This window comes from Vigna angularis, chromosome 8, assembly GCF_016808095.1.
Source record: "Vigna angularis cultivar LongXiaoDou No.4 chromosome 8, ASM1680809v1, whole genome shotgun sequence".
NCBI classification, from domain to species: Eukaryota; Viridiplantae; Streptophyta; class Magnoliopsida; order Fabales; family Fabaceae; genus Vigna; species Vigna angularis.
In genome coordinates this window covers 1,907,552-1,925,370 of record NC_068977.1, presented here as the reverse complement: position 1 = coordinate 1,925,370, position 17,819 = coordinate 1,907,552, and the positions used below count along the sequence as shown (strand labels likewise).

At 31.8% G+C, this 17,819-nt stretch overlaps 1 long non-coding RNA gene across 1 annotated transcript; it reads right to left on the bottom strand.

The window, feature by feature from the left end:
- Window positions 1-9,224: 9,224 nt before the first annotated feature.
- On the bottom strand, window positions 9,225-9,538 carry LOC128193634 (uncharacterized). The gene is made up of 2 exons (XR_008245019.1): window positions 9,483-9,538; window positions 9,225-9,370 (listed from the first exon to the last, which is right to left on the bottom strand). It is a non-coding gene; the product is annotated as an uncharacterized LOC128193634 (long non-coding RNA).
- Window positions 9,539-17,819: the final 8,281 nt, after the last annotated feature.

Here is a 17,819-nt window from a genome sequence, read left to right as displayed (position 1 = left end):
TAATCTAATTGAAAATGGTAAATTTTGTATATACGAAAATTACATCCAAATTTTACCCTATAAAGTAGTATTATAGTATTTGATAATTTAAAACTCATATTCTAATCTTTTTAAGAAAATCCAACTATCAATAATTATGGTATCTAGTTTTGATAGGTATCATATTTTAAGAAGTTGATATGATATTTTTAACATACATTAATAAATGTTTTGATAATAAACAATAATTTTTTCTATGACTAACTATAAATCATTATGTTAATACCATTTTAAAAAAGGAACTTTTAAAGTTAACTCATTTTTACAAAAATCAATTAGTGTGATTAAGATACTGAATGACATATAAAAAGCAATTAAAATAAATCATAAGATTTGAATGGACAAGAGTCTATGAAATACATACCATGGTATGTGTAAAAGTATATTACTTGTTTATTCATGAGAGAAAAAACAAATCACTTATAGTGGAGTGAAGGATTATTGTTGAATCTTCTCAATAAAAGATCATATAAGTAGAGTATTGTTACTTTGTTGGGCTGCAGAGGGTGGATTCCATTCAAAGCACACTCGAGGATCTTTATCAGTGCGACATGGTCCAGTGGGAAATATATCCCAAGTACAAGTATTACTACTACAGTATTCATCTCGAGTTTGGACATATATGATCTCCTTCCAACCAAACAAAATAACAAAAGTACAATGTCAAATGAAAATAATACTTAGAAAAGAACTTAAAGCTATATGTTTCCCCAACATTGAGTTGTTGCACCCCAAGATCAGTATTCTTGTCTTTGCATTGTACAACCAAATATCTCATGCTTAGGGGATTTGTTATTTGAACTGTTACTTTGTTTGGAAGAAGAGGAACACTACTCTCACCACACTTCAATTGCACTCCAACAAATATTGTTAAAAACAAAAAACCTATAACTTTTTGACATCATTCTTTTATTAAAAATTTTGTTACATTCTTGCATACAAAGTATATAAACATATATATATATATATATATATATATATATATATATATATATATATATATATATATATATATATATATATATATATATATATATATATATATATTACATGTATACACATGTATGTCAATTTGTGTATTTAAGAATAATTTATTACTCTTTTAATATTTTTACGACTTCTTGTTTAAGTTAAATTCCTTAATTAAGTAACATCTTCAATAATAATAATATTATATGAAAGATACTAATTGATATTTAAATCATCATATCACTTGTAATTATATTACCTAATTTACTATCAATATTTTGACACATTTTTTAATAATATTTTGATATAGTATATTTGTTATTTTTTATTAATTTATTACATATTTGGTATTGACGTATTTTAAATTTAATAAAAAAAATATACTGTTTTAAAATGTTGAAAAAGATAATTTGTATTAACGTATTATTTTCTTTATTACAAAGAATAGACTCTACATTAACTACAAACAATTGTCTTTTAAATAATCGTATTAATTACTAGACGTATTAATTGTATTAATTGTTTTTTCTTTTAATTGTATACGTTTTCTTAAGAAAATTATTTACATACATTAAAACTATACAAAATAATCGAAAATATACAAAATAATTTGCAATCCAATGATTGCTGAAATCGAAAATATACAAAATAATCATATTACTTAATTGGGTGTTGCTCTCTCCACCACTCCAAGTTCTTCTGCACCTCCCCACTATTTTTTTTATTCCAAAAATATTCTATACATTTCCACTATTTTCTTTTATTCCAAAAATACCCTACACCTCCCCACTATCCTCAACAATCTTTCTCTTTCTCTCTCTGCATTAATGAAGTATTCATATGACTTAGATTTAAACCTGTTATATTGCAAAATATAAAATTCAGAGAAAACTTCAATATTAGTGTTTCTACCACTTCCATTTTATAAACTTAAAAGTTATATACAAATACAAAATAATAAACATAATAATATCAATAGTAAATAATATATTATTGTTATTATTATTATATACTAACTTTATAATGATAAAAGAACTAAATAAATTTCAAATCTTTAACAAATAACTTTTCTTTTATATTTTAAGTATTTAATAATATTTTTATATTATTTATCTAATAAATTAAATACTTTATTCAAGTTATTTGGGTCAAACATGTCGGTAAGTTAAAACATAATATAATGTTAAAAATTATAGATATTAAATGTAAAAAAAAACACATATATATAAACATTTTTCTAGAAATTTAGAATAAAATTTTACCATTTATTAAGTAATTTGAAGAAAAAAAATATTGAACAGTGAAAATAAGATTGAATCAAACTTATTTAAGGAAAAGTGTAAATAAAATTTTGCAATGTATAACAACAAGTTTAAATCTGAGCCATATGAATGCTTCATTAATGTGGAGAGAGAAAGAGAAAGATTGTTGAATATAGTGGGGAGGTGTAGGGTATTTTTGAAATAAAAGAAAATAGTGGAGAGGGATAGAGTATTTTTGGAATAAAAGAAAATAGTTCGAAGGTGCAGGAGCACTTGGGATGGTGGAGGGAGCAATACCCTACTTAATTTGATGATAGCTTTATTAAGATAATCTTTAGCATTAAAATCATAAATATTACACAAGTTTCAAATAGCATAATAGCAATTTTATATACAAAGTACATGCTTCAAACATTATAATAACTACTACACTAACATGGCAAGAACAAATGAAAATGAGATAGTCTTTATTGTGGTTGAAATTAACTACCACTTAAGTCTTAGATATGTCATGTTGTCTTCCACCCAACAAATGGAAATAACAATAAAACCACAACTTCTAACACTCTTTTTCTCTTAAACATATACATATTAACATATACATATTGAGTGTAAGATTAAACATTAATAAATATTTCGATAACAATAAAAATAATAAATTCAACAAACAATAAATTTCACTACAATATTAATTTCGAATTTTGATACCACTTAGTTGAAATGAGACTTTTAACATACTTCCAAGACATATATCTCCAATGTGGAATTGATATTAATGGGTGATCCAATGAAACAGTAAACCCAACAAACAATAATGCTTTTTAGGATAAAGTGGAAATCATGATTATTTTAATATCATATCAAACAATGAATTTTTAAGTCTAATTTAATTTTATAAAATCAATCGGTGAAAAATGTTTGAGTTTTTACTCCGTTATTCTCATCTATTAATCAAGCAATTAAAATAAAATATAAGATTTGGATGTACATGAGATGGAAAAGAATCCATGATATGTGTAAAAGTATATTATGTGTTTGTTCATGAGAAAAAACAAATTAGTTCAGTGGAGTGATCTAATGTTGTTGAATCTTCTCCATAAAAGGTCATACCGTTAAATTCTTGTTATTTTGTTGTAGAAGCAATGTTATTTGTGCATGGGGTGAATTCCATGTAGAGGTGTCATTTGAGCCCCTGGCCCATGGGTTGACCCTAACCCCTTCTAAAATTAAGTCCCAATTTTCTAGCCCCCTTAATAGGGGGCTTTTTAAAAGCCCCAACCCCTAAAGCCCCACATAAAGTGGGTTGGGGTAGGGTTAGGATGGGGCTAGCTCCCAAACTAAATAATTCACTTTAAATGTTTTTTTAGTTATTTCTTTTATTTTCAATAATTTTCAAAATTGACATGATATTTAATATCTTTTTAATTAAATATAAATGTATAAATATTGATTTTATAAAAACTTATTTAAAATAATTTTTTAATTATAAGTATATTTTAAATATATAATTTTATTATTTTAGAAAGTTAAAAAAGAAAATTTTTATTATTATTTTTATTTAAAAGAAAATGAAAAAAATTTCAAAAAAGAAATTATAAAAGTAACACAGTTGAAAATTTGATTTTTCAATAATCAAATTCTGATATCTATATAAATATTTGAAATATTAATTATGGATAGATTTTAAATTCAAATCTACTGATTGGATGAATTTTTAATATCGGTGTAAAATTTTTATTTTTTATAGTTTGTCATATAAAATTCTTTTGTTGAATGTTTTGTATAGATATATATACATTAAAAAATTAAACCACAAACTTTGTAAAGTTTAAAATTAATTTCACGTAATAAAATAACTAACTTTTTAGTGAAAATCCTTGTTAGACAAAATTCTTATAAATATCACATATGTTAGTATACAAGATCTAGATGTAATCCTAGTGGTTATAAAATCATATTTTTTTTCTAACCTTTTAGATTAAATTAATATTTTAAAATCATACTTATCTTTATCCAACAAAGATCGTTTTTATTGAATTATTTATCATAATTGAGCCGATTGTAATAAAAAATAATTAAATAATAGATACAATATTTTAACATAAATATAATATTATAATTTATAATACTAAAATTAAAATTATTATTGTATTTAATTATTAACATATAAAATAAATAATAATTATAATAATAAATAAATTACATCAATGTCTCTTAATAAGAAACTAATAAAAAAGACAAATGAATATAATATAAAATATATGAAAAAGACATAAAAATATATAAATTGATGTAAATGACTAAATTATACGTTTCATAAATTTTTTTTTAAAAGAATTATATAACTTTGTAAATAATAAATATTAATTTTATTAAATTTGGAAAATTAAAAAGGTTAAAAAGTTATTAAGTCAAAATTTTAACATGTTCACACCAATTAAAAATAATGTAATTTTGATCACAAATCTTAATCGAATGATATTGATTTAAACTAGTGACAAAATAGATTACCATCTATAAATAAATTCGTTAGTCCATCAAAATTTTACAAATTAAATTAAATTTTTTAACTTTTAAACCTATTTTATGTGGATATCTCTAAACCGTCAAATTTATAAACCAAAATTAAGAAACCAAAATTAAGATGAAAAAATTATCAAAACAAAATTTGGAAATTAAGGAATAATTGTATAAAAGCATTATTATTAAACTAATTAATATATAAATAGTTATGAAGTAGAAAATTAATTTTATTGGTAAAAAAATATAATTATGCATGAATCAATTATGGTTATAAGTTATTACTAACAAAGACAAAATGAAAGCTGGATAAAAAATACACATGATTTGTGATTACTTGTATGATGATATTATGTTTCTGGACGTTAAATTTTGTAAAAAGGAAAGCTCATAGGTTGGCCCTGGCCTATAGGGCTTTAGGGGTTTTTAGTCCTGTGGACTTTTTTAATAAAGAGTTATTTTGGCCCTGTGGACTTTTTTGGCCCCAACCCACATGGGCTAGGGCCAAATCTTATTAAAAGGGTTCATTTGACAGCTCTAATTCCATATATAACACTCTCGAGGTCCATCATTAATCCGACATGGTCCAATGACAAATATGTCCTAGATATAAACATTATTAGTGTAGTGTCCATCTCGATTTTGAACATATATGAGTATAAAGTAGAAAATAATATCAAGAAGAGAAGAGTAATATTAAATAAATATAAAAAATTTACGTAAGAGGAATCATTTATATATATATATATATATATATATATATATATATGTGTGTGAGTGTGTGTGGCAGTTTCTGTATTTAAGAATCATTTATTAATATTTTAATATTTTAAATCCTTTTGTTTTAACATCATAATTAATTTAAATGAGATGAGTTCTTTTTTCTCCTGATGCTCGATGAATATACTAAATGTCCTTTAAATAATTAAATGATTCAATTTAATTAATATTTATTAAAGGTGTCATCTTCAATAATATTAAAATTATAAGAAATATACCAATTATAATTTTTAAAAATTTATGCTTTATATTTTTTTCTCTTTTTTTTTTAATTCTGTTACGGATAAATTACTATTAATGACAATTGAAATTATTATAACAAAAAAAAAAATAAACATTTTTTTAACGATATTTTGATATAGTATATGTTTTATTTTTTTATTAATTCATTATTATTTTTTTTGTCATTGAGGTATTTTAGATTCAATAAAAAAAAAAGATAAATATACTGTTTTCAAATGTTGAAAAAAAAAAAGTCTGTATTAACGTATTATTTCCCTTCTAACGTAAAAAAAAAGTCTGTATTAACGTGCGCTTTCTTAAGAAAATTTGTTACATAGGTTATTTACTGCCGTTAAATAATTACAATCCTTTTCGACATTCCTATTTGTGTAGGAAGGTCTCAGATAGGTTCTCGTTTTCTAAAGTGTATTAAAATGATCCTTAATTTTCAAAATTGATATCAATTGAGTCCTTTCCGTTAAGTTGGCTGGACGGCGTTAAAAAAATTGATGAGTGGGATGCTGAGATGAGGAACGAACGCTCGTCGACCTCTTACTGCTGGACGACCGTTCGTTCACACTGGACGACCGTTCGTTCGGTGGTCGACGAGCGTTCGTTCGCTGGTCGACGAGTGTTCGTTCGCTGGTGGACGAGCGTTCGTTCGCTGGTGGACGAGCGTTCGTTCGTCATCTCAGCATCCCACTCATTAATTATTTTAACGCCGTCCAGCCAACTTAACGCGAAGACTCAATTGATATCAATTTTCAAAATTAAGAACCATTTTGATACACTTTAAAAAAGAGGACCTATCTCAGACATTCCTACACAAATAGGGATGTCGAAAAGGATTAAACCTACAATTAAGCGTTACAATTTGCCATCCAAACGTAAGTATACAAAATAATCATATTACTTAAATTACTAACAATTTTATTAAAATAAAAAATAATGTATACTAATTGATATTTTAAACAAGCATATTATAACTACAAATGTTAGACATTGCGTCAAAACTAATTGTAATCGTATTTTAAATAATTAAAACTAGTTTCAAATTTTTAGATGATGCTTGGGATTTTTATTTTCTTGCTTACAATTACTTTTATCGCTGCTGGCGAAGAATTATAATTAATTGTATTTTTTGGATTTAAACATAACTTTTACTGTATTTCTAAATGCTACAATTTGAATATATCTTTGGATTTGTGATAGTTTATCCCAAAATTTGGATGATAATTGCTAGAGATAATTATTTATTACCTTTTTCTCTGTTCAATAATGAGAACATTAACATTTGAAATAAATTCTAATTTAAATTTTAAAGATAATCTAATTAACTATGCTAAATTCTGTATCCACTAAAATTTCATCCAAATTTTACCCTATAAAATAGTATTAAGGTATTTGATAAATTTAAAACTCATATTCTAACATTTTTAAGAAGATCCAATTATTAATTGTGGTATATAGTTTTGATACCGATCGTGTTAAGAAGTTGACATGAGATTTTTAACATACATTAATGAATATTTGGATAATAAACAATAAATTTTTCTATGACTAACTATAAATCATTATTTTAATACTACTTTAAAAAAATGAACTTTTAAACTTAACTGATTTTTACAAAAATCAATTTGTGTGATTAAGTTACTAAACAACTTATTAAAAACAATTAAAATAAATCATAAGATTTGAATGGATAAGAGATGATGAAAGAGAGACCATGAGAAAAAAAAACAAATCACTTATAGTGGAGTGAAGGATTATTGTTGAATCTTCTCAATAAAAGATCATACAAGTAGAGTGTTGTTATTATTTTGTTGGGCTGCAGAGGGTGGATTCCATCCAAAGCACAGTCGAGGATCTTTATTGGTGCGACATGGTCCAGTGGGAAATATATCCCAAGTACAAGTATTACCACTGCAATATCCATCTCGATCTTGGTCATATATGTCAAAATAATGATCTCCTTCCAACCAAATAAAATGACAAAAGTACAATGTCGTAGGAAAATAATACTTAGGAAAGAACTTAAAACTATATGTTTCCCCAACATTGAGTTGTTGCACCCCAAGATCACTGTGTTTGTCTTTGCACTGAACAGCCAAATATCTCATGCTTAAGCGATTTGTTATTTGAACGGTTACTTTAGTAGGAAGAAGAGGAACACTACTCTCACCACACTTCAATTGCACTCCAACAAATATTGTTAAAAACAAAAAACCTACTGATGTAACTTTCGACATCATTCTTTTACTGTAAATTTTGCTACTTTTCTTGCATATGGGGTAAACATACATATATATATATATATATATATATATATATATATATATATCACATGTATACACATTTATACATTTATACATGTATATGTCAATTTGTGTATTTAAGAATAAATTATTACTCTTTTAATATTTTTAAGACTTCTTGTTTAAATTAAATTCCTTAATTAAGGTAATATCTTCAATAATAATAATAACAATAATAATAATATTATTATTATAAAAAAGATACTAATTGATATTTGAATCACCATATATATCACTTGCAATCATATTACCTAATTTACTATCAATATTTTGTCACATATTTTTAAATAATATTTTGATATAGTATATTTGTTATTTTTTATTAATTTATTACTTATTTGGTATTGACGTATTTTAAATTTAATAATAAAAATAAATATACTGTTTTGAAATGTTGAAAAAGAAAATTTGTATTAACGTATTATTTTCTTTATTACAAAGAATAGACTCTACATTAATTACAAGCAATTGCCTTTTAAATAATCGTATTAATTACTAGATGTATTAATTGCTTTTTGCTTTAATTGTATACGTTTTCTTAAGAAAATTATTTACATACATTAAAACTATACAAAATAATCGAAAACATACAAAATAATTTGCAATCCAATGATTGCTGAAATCGAAAATATACAAAATAATCATATTACTTAACTTCATAATAGTTTTATTAAGATAATCTCTAGCATTAAAATCATAAATATTGCCTAATAAACAAGCATATTATACTTACAAATGTTAGACATTGCGTAATTGTAATTGTATTTTAAATAATTAAAACTAGATACAAATTTTTAGATAATGCCTTTAGGATTTTTATCTTTTGCGTTACAATTAATTGTTGCATAACTTTATCGCTGCTGGCGAAAAATTACAATTAATTGTATTTTTTGAATTTAAAAATAACTTTTATTGTATTTCTAAATGCTACAGTTTGAAATATATATGTGGGTTTGTGATATTTTATCCCCAAATTTGAATGATAATTTTCATTTTCTAACATTTTTCAATAAATCTAACCATTAATAGATTTTGTATCGAGGACAATAAACTTTGAAACTTAATATATAATGTAAATATTATTTAATCTCCATAAATTTATAAAGAACTACAAATAGAAAGAGAAGGTATTATTTTATTTTATTTTTCAGAAGCTTTACCATGCAAAGCATTCACGCTTTCCAGATTTTTTAATCTTACATGGTCCGTTCTCTAATATCTCCCACGAGCAGAGATTGTGGATACAATATAAATCTCTGTATTCTACATAAATGTCAAAACGATGATCACCATACAACCATGTGAAATGACAAAAGTACAAGGTTGAAGGAAAAAAGAATTGAGGGTAAAATCGAAAACTATATGTTTCATTAACCTTTAGTTCGACAATACCCAGATCGTTATGCTTGTCTTTGCAGTGAAGATGCAAATCCTTCCTACTTAATTTGTTTGTTATTTCAACTGAAACTTTTGTAGGAAAAAATGGAATTGCAGTGACGATACCTGTCAATTGCAGAACAAGAAACAACAAACAAAATATTCTCATCATTTTGGAGATTGAATCCATAATTTGTCTCTTTGATAGAGTAACTTCAAATAAGATTAATTTCTTCTCCTTCAAGTGAAATAGTCATATAAATACCCTGAATGACTAACCATCATTTTTTAATATTTTTTTAAATCAGTTTTGTAAAATTAGGTTTATATCTATTTAACTAAAAAATAATAATTAAATGTCATATTTCTCTTAAATTTTTGTATTTTTAATTAATTTCTGATTAAATCTTTTTGGCTTCTTGTTATTCAAATCTTTTTATCTTTTTCAATTAGGTCTTAAATGTTTTGATTAAGTGTGTGACTTGATTGTTATTTGTCCTCTCCTCTTTCTTTTATATATATATATATAATTTAAAATTTTCAATGTTTTATATTTAATATAAAAGGATATTTAATAATAAAAGACATTTGTCATTTTATATAAATTATAAAATCTCACAACGTTTGAAACATAGGAAAATATTATTTTAAATCTTTTTCATAAATAATGATTAAATTAATTACTTATAATAGTGGTAAGATGTAATAGGTTAAACACTTAGTTGAAGAATACATTTAAATGAAAAAATTATTTAAAAATAATTATAACAATCCACATTTTTTATATGGTTCACTTAATTTAAGCTATATGTAATTGGTTCTTAACAACATGTTATGATATTCTACTAAAAACGAGTTTAAAACTCTTGGTTTATAACATTAATTAATTAGTTAGACGAATTTAACAATTCCGGATTAACACTAAATAATTGTCTAGAACATTTAATTTATTAAACTATACAAATATTTGAATTTACTTCTGAATTTATCAGAAAGTGTTTATAATTGCTTTACAAGAAAAAAGATAACTGTTGTTGAAAAAAAGATAACTATTAATGACAATTGAAATTATTATAACAGAAAAAAAAAATTAAAGACATATTTTTTAACAATATTTTGATATATTATATGTTTTACTTTTTTATTAATTCATTATTATTTTTTTGTCATTGAGGTATTTTAGATTCAATAAAAAAAAGATAAATATACTGTTTTCAAATGTTGAAAAAAAAAAGTCTGTATTAACGTATTATTTCCCTTCTAAGGTTAGACGTTACATTAACGTGTGATTTTTTTTTTTTTTTTTTGCGTTTAATTGTAACGTACGCTTTCTTAAGAAAATTTGTTACATAGGTTAATCACTGCCGTTAAATAATTACAATGTATACAAAATAATCATATTACTTAATTTACTAACAATTTTATTAAAATAAAAAATAATGTATACTAATTGATATTTTAAACAAGCATATTATAATTACAAATGTTAGACATTGCGTCAAAACTAATTGTAATCGGATTTTAAATAATTAAAACTAGTTTCAAATTTTTAGATGATGCTTTGGGATTTTTATTTTGTTGCTTAAAATTACTTTTATCGCTGCTGGCGAAGAATTATAATTAATTGTATTTTTTGGATTTAAACATAACTTTTATTGTATTTCTAAATGCTACAATTTGAATATATCTTTGGATTTGTGATAGTTTATCCCAAAATTTGGATGATAATTGCTAGAGATAATTAAACTAGTTAAAAATTCATTTTCTAACATTTTTCAATAAATCTAACCATTAACAGATTTTGAATCGATCACAATAACTTTGAAACTTGATATATAATATAAATATTATAAATTTATAAAGAACTACAAAGAGAAAGTATGATTTTATTTAATTTTTGCATAAACTTTATCCCATGAAAAGCATTGACGAGATTCAGGTTTAATCTTACATGGTCCGTTCTCAAAAATCTCCCAAGAACAGACATTGTGGGTACACCATAAATCCCTATATTCTACATAAATGTCAAAATGATGATCATTATATAACCATGTGAAGTGACAAAAGTACAAGGTTTGAGGAAAAATGTAATTAGGATAAAATCGAAAAGTATATGTTTCATTAACATATAGTTCAATAACACCCAGATTGTTATGTTTGTCTTTGCAGTTAACAATCAAATGCTTCATATTTAATTTGTTGGTTATTTCAACTGAAACTTTTGTAGGAAGAATTGGAGTTGCAGTGATTTTACCTTTCAATTGCAGAAGAAGAACTAAAATCAAACAAAGTATTTTGGAGATTGAATCCATAAATTCCCCTCTTTGATTGATAGGCTAATTTCAAATGAGATTTATTTCTTCTCTTTCAACAACTACACATATAAATACCCATATGAATCACTCACCATCATTTATTAATAATTTTTCTTCTAACGAAACTTTATAAAAATGATCTGTAAGATAAGATTTATATTTATTTAATTAAAAAAATTAATTAAATTTAAGTTTCACATAAATTTTAGTATTTTTAATTGAGTTTTTATTAAATATTTTGGTTTATTGTGTATTAAAAAATTTTATCATTTTCAGTTGAGTATTTGGAGTTTAATTGTTTTAATTAAGTGTGTGACTTAATTGTTATCTTGTCCTTTGTTTATACATATATTACCGTTAATATAAAATAATATTAAGTAATAAAAGTTATTTATCATTTTATATTAAGAACAAAATATCATGTTTCTTAATACTAAAAGACAATGATGAAATAAAATAACAACATCGCCAAATTAACAAAAAGAAATTAAACTACACGAACTCAATTAACAGATATGTATTAATTTTGTTATGAACGCCTTTAATATGACATCAAAATTTGAATTATTCTAATATTTAATTTATTACATTTATTTATAATAATGTCACTAACAAATGTTAACATGACATTTTTCGTTTCTAACCATAAATACTATGTGTTGAAACTTTTTTTACTAATGAACATTGTTACGTAGTAAGGATATTTATGTAATAACATAAATATCTTAGATATTTGTCAAAGCCACTAACCACATTTTTAGGTAAGGCGGTTATTTTTATTTTACCTATAAATACAGTGACAGGACCAAAGTCCAGGGACGTTCTCTTTACGCTTTAGAGATCCTGAATAATACTTCAGAGCAGTATCCAATTACTCTCTTCTGAGCTTCAGCTCCATAACTCATATCTGACTTGAGCGTCGGAGTATCTTTGCAGGTACCTCCCCCTCCTTTGGTGAATACGAAGGACAACAGTTGAAGAAATGCAAGCATCCCAGACATCCAGGAGCAACAGAGACACACAGGAAAATGTACACCGAAACATTTTGGCGCCCACCGTGGGGCCGAGTGCCAACCCAAAGAAGCCACAAGAGGAGCCTCGGCCTTGACGAATCCCTTTCCCAAATTAAGCTACTGTCGCATCACCCCCAGGGAATCTCCTCCGCGAGCCATTAACGCCACCGCGAAAATCAAAGCCACAAATCTGCACCTGAACCACAAATCCACCATCCATCTCCACCTGAACCATTGAAACGCAATAATGCAAGACACAAAAATCAAACCCAACCTCTGAAAACTCGACTCGCACATCCTAGTTCAATCTTCGAACAACGCCGTCGTGAAATCGTGCCTTCTTCATGGCAATCTGCACCCAAATTGTGATTAGGGACAACCATTTTCTCAGACGCGAATTCTCCATCGCGCATCTTCGCAGCACATCACCATAGTCAATCTTCCTACACATGCAATCTTCCTACACATGCAACCATCTTCTCCAGGGAACCCTTGCGTCTTCTCCTCTGCAAACAAGAGCCACACGAAACCGCAATTCCTAATTTCCCCAAATTCTAAATTACGCCAGAAATCGCAGAACAACGGGAACCCTAAATTCCCAAATCGCAACCCAAAGCTCAATGGCGCCGCCGCTTTTTCAAATCACTGCGTCGCTGTCAACGCCATCTTCACGCATTCAAAATGGCGAACTCTTCACACAGGAATTGAAACCCCAAGGAACAGAATCGAGACCGAGAACAGAAAAACCCCAAACCGGGCCCTGTCCTGACCACGCATCATCGTCGTGATTCAAGAGCCACTGTCGCGCTCTTATCCTCTTCGGTGTCGCAGCGGTGGCGCCACCTCCGTCATCTTCAAACTCCATCAGGTGCGGCTCAGGTGACAACCACATCAAGCCATCGCCATCAAAGTGCCACCGCAAGGGCAAAGCCGCCAGTTCATCCCAAGCCTGGGGACTCCATTGTCTTCGATCATCTTGGATCGCGACTTTCGTCGACAACAACAGCATCAGAATCAGCCGTTCCGCAGTGTCGCTGATTCTAGGGTTTTTTGGGGTAACCATAGATTTGGCAGAGAGGCGGGAGGAAGACGGTTGTCACCCAGGGTAAACACTTTCGGTGTCTGGTCAAACCCATTCTCCACGTCTTCCGCAACCCTCGCGTAACCCACGCGTCATTCAGTTTTGCCTCCACGTCATCCAACCCAATTTCTATTCCTCAAATACTCCAACGTTCGACCTCGACTTTCGGCTTCGAGGACGCTCGACAATCACAATGTACGTCAATGACGTTCGTCCGGAAACGTCCCAATCTCAATCTCGCGTACGTCAATGACGTTCGTCCTTAAACGTCCCCCACTCGGCCCCACGTACGTCAATGACGTTCGTCCTGAAACGTCCCAAATACAGCCCCTCGTACGACATCAACGTTCGGCCATTGCATTCCTCTGACGTTCGGCCTAGAGCGTTCGTCATTTGGTTCAGCGAGCGTTCGCAAAGCGCTCGTCAATTCGTGTGTACGAGCGTCCACACTGCTCGACCGCTCGTCAATTCTCGTGTACGAGCGTTCCAACCCCACTCAACAATCCTTGTTAACGAGCGTTCAAATACCGCTCGAATATCTATTTCAGCGAACGTTCAAATACCGCTCGACAAGCCATGTGACAAGCATTCACGTGTCGAGCGTCCAAACCGCCCTCACGCCAACGACGTTCGTTCTATTAGGGCCAATCGTTCGGCCATTAGATTGTCGAGTGTTCGTCTCTTCGCTCAATGTGGACGAGCGTTCAAACAGCAGCCGCTCGTCCTCGTCTTTGTATCCGAACGCTCGACACTCAATGTGGACGAGCGTTCAAACAGCAGCCGCTCGTCCTCGTCTTTGTATCCGAACGCTCGACACTCAATGTGGACGAGCGTTCAAACAGCAGCCGCTCGTCCTCGTCTTTATATCCGAACGCTCGACACTCAATGTGGACGAGCGTTCGATAAGCAGACCGTTCGTCCTCACCCTTCGGAAACGAACGCTCGACACTCAATGTGGACGAGCGTTCAATAATCAGCGGTTCGTCCTCACGCTTCGGATTCGAACGCTCGACAAGCCTTGTGAACGAGCGTTCCAGCACGGCTATGGACGAGCGTTCAAGCAATCGGCCGTTCGGCCTCGACCATTGGATTCGAACGCTCGACAATCAATGTTGACGAGCGTTCAAACAGTAGATCGCTCGGCCTCGCCTACAAAGACGAACGCTCGAAAATCAATATGTGAACGAGCGTTCGTCAATCCATTTCAACGAGCGCTCGTCCATCCATTTCAACGAGCGCTCGTCCATCCATTTCAACGAGCGTTCAAGAAGCGCTCGCCAACTCATGTCAACGAGCGTCCTAACATCGCTCGACACTCCGCTCGGCTTGGACCGCTCGACGAGCAAGGGGACGAACGTTCAAACGATCCCCGCCGTTCGTCCACTCGGTCACCAACGTTCATCCGCTCCGTCATCAACGTTCGCTTAGGGCGTTCGTCACTTCGTTGATCATCAAAGTTCGGCCTCGAGCGTTCGTCACTTCTCATGATCATCTACGTTCGGCCTAGAGTGCTCATCACGTTGTTTATCATCAACGTTCGGTCCAGAGCGTTCGTCCCTTCGCGTGATCATCAAAGTTCGGCCTAGAGGGTTCATCACTTTGCTTATTATCAACGTTCGGCCACTACCACTCGACCATTCATCAATACGAGCGCTCCCGCATTCGGCCCCAACGTTCGACAGTCCATTACAAACGAGCGTTCAAGAAGCGCTCGCCAAAGCCTGCGTACGAGCGTCCTTGCTGCTTGCCGTTCGCCCTCATCATTTGGATCCGAACGTTCGACAGTCCAGTACAAACGAGCGTTCAAGAAGCGCTCGCCAAAGCCTGTGTTCGAGCGTCCTTGTTGTTTGCCGTTCGCCCTCACCATTTGGATCCGAACGTTCGACAAGCCATGTGACGAGCGTTCGTCCTCGCACTCAGACTTTAACGCTCGACAACGTTCGGATCCCAAGCGTTCGTCCACTCGAATGCACAACGTTCGCTCAATAACGTTCGTCGGATAATGGAGTGTCGGCCACCCGCTCAATATCGTTCGTCCACTCGAATCCGCCAGCGTTCGCTCATTCTACTACAACTGATGTTCGCACATTGGTCCTCAATGACGTTCGGCCATCCATGGCCTCAACCATTCGGCCATTCGCTCATCATTGTGAACGAGCGTCCAAACACTTGGCCTCACACTCGGCCTCTCGACATCTACAGCTCGACCATCTATGGCACGTCCTATTAACGTTCGGCCACCAGGTTTGCAACTTGATCAAAACCTATATGCTTACAGCTTAATATTATTTCTTACAGTGCAGATAAACATATCTTGTACATAAAAACGGACACTTGAAAGCCAATCATCCTGAAGCACTTCTAAACACAGCAGATGTTCGCCCAAGAACACCCACGTGCATAAAGGGATACACTCCCGCTGGCCGATGTTCGCCCTAGAACACCCAGGTGCATCGAACAACACGTGCATAAAGGGATACACTCCCGCTGGCCGATGTTCGCCCTAGAACACCCAGGTGCATCGAACAACACGTGCATAAAGGGATACACTCCCGCTGGCCGATGTTCGCCCTAGAACACCCAGGTGCATCGAACAAAGGGACACACTCCCGCTGGTAGATGTTCGCCCCAGAACACCCAAACAATCAAACTTAGGGGACCATCCCCATAGCCTAGCTTATGTTCGCCCAAGAACATCTACTTTCAAAGAATCTGTCGTTCAACATCGAAGGCGTTCGTCATTTGGTCTCAACGCTCGACATTCAATTGTCAACGAGCGTCCACTCAGTCAGTCGTTCGGCTTCAACGCTCGACATTCAATTGTCAACGAGCGTCCACTCAGTCAGTCGTTCGGCCTCAACGCTCGACATTTAATTGTCAACGAGCGTCCACTCGGTCAGTCGTTCGGCCTCAACGCTCGACATTCAATTGTCAACGAGCGTCCACTCAGTCAGTCGTTCGGCCTCAACGCTCGACATTCAATTGTCGACGAGCGTCCACTCAGTCAGTCGTTCGGCTTCAACGCTCGACATTCAATTGTCAACGAGCGTCCACTCAGTCAGTCGTTCGGCCTCAACGCTCGACATTTAATTGTCAACGAGCGTCCACTCGGTCAGTCGTTCGGCCTCAACGCTCGACATTCAATTGTCAACGAGCGTCCACTCAGTCAGTCGTTCGGCCTCAACGCTCGACATTCAATTGTCAACGAGCATCCACTCAGTCAGTCGTTCGGCCTCAACGCTCGACATTTAATTGTCAACGAGCGTCCACTCGGTCAGTCGTTCGGCCTTAACGCTCGACATTCAATTGTCAACGAGCGTCCACTCTGTCAGTCGTTCGGCCTCAACGCTCGACATTCGATTGTCAACGAGCGTCCACTCAGTCAGTCGTTCGGCCTCAACGCTCAACATTCAATTGTCAACGAGCGTCCTCATGATCGGCCTCGCATGCCACTCGGCCTCTACCGCTCGGTCATACGTATCCTCACGTTCGGCCTCACTTGCTCCAGCTTTTTGCCGTTTGGCTTCGCCTCCTTTTGGTCCATCAAATTCAACCACTCGGTCACGTTCAATCCACACATGAGCAATAACCAGGAACACGCTCTCTAATTACAGCAAAGACAGCCTCCCTCAAACTCATAAGTCCTATAGTTACCACGTCCATAAAACGGAACGGTTAACTCGGACTTGGGGGGCATGTTATGTAGTAAGGATATTTATGTAATAACATAAATATCTTAGATATTTGTCAAAGCCACTAACCACATTTTTAGGTAAGGTGGTTATTTTTATTTTACCTATAAATACAGTGACAGGACCAAAGTCCAGGGACGTTCTCTTTACGCTCTAGAGATCCTGAATAATACTTCAGAGCAGTATCCAATTACTCTCTTCTGAGCTTCAGCTCCATAACTCATATCTAACTTG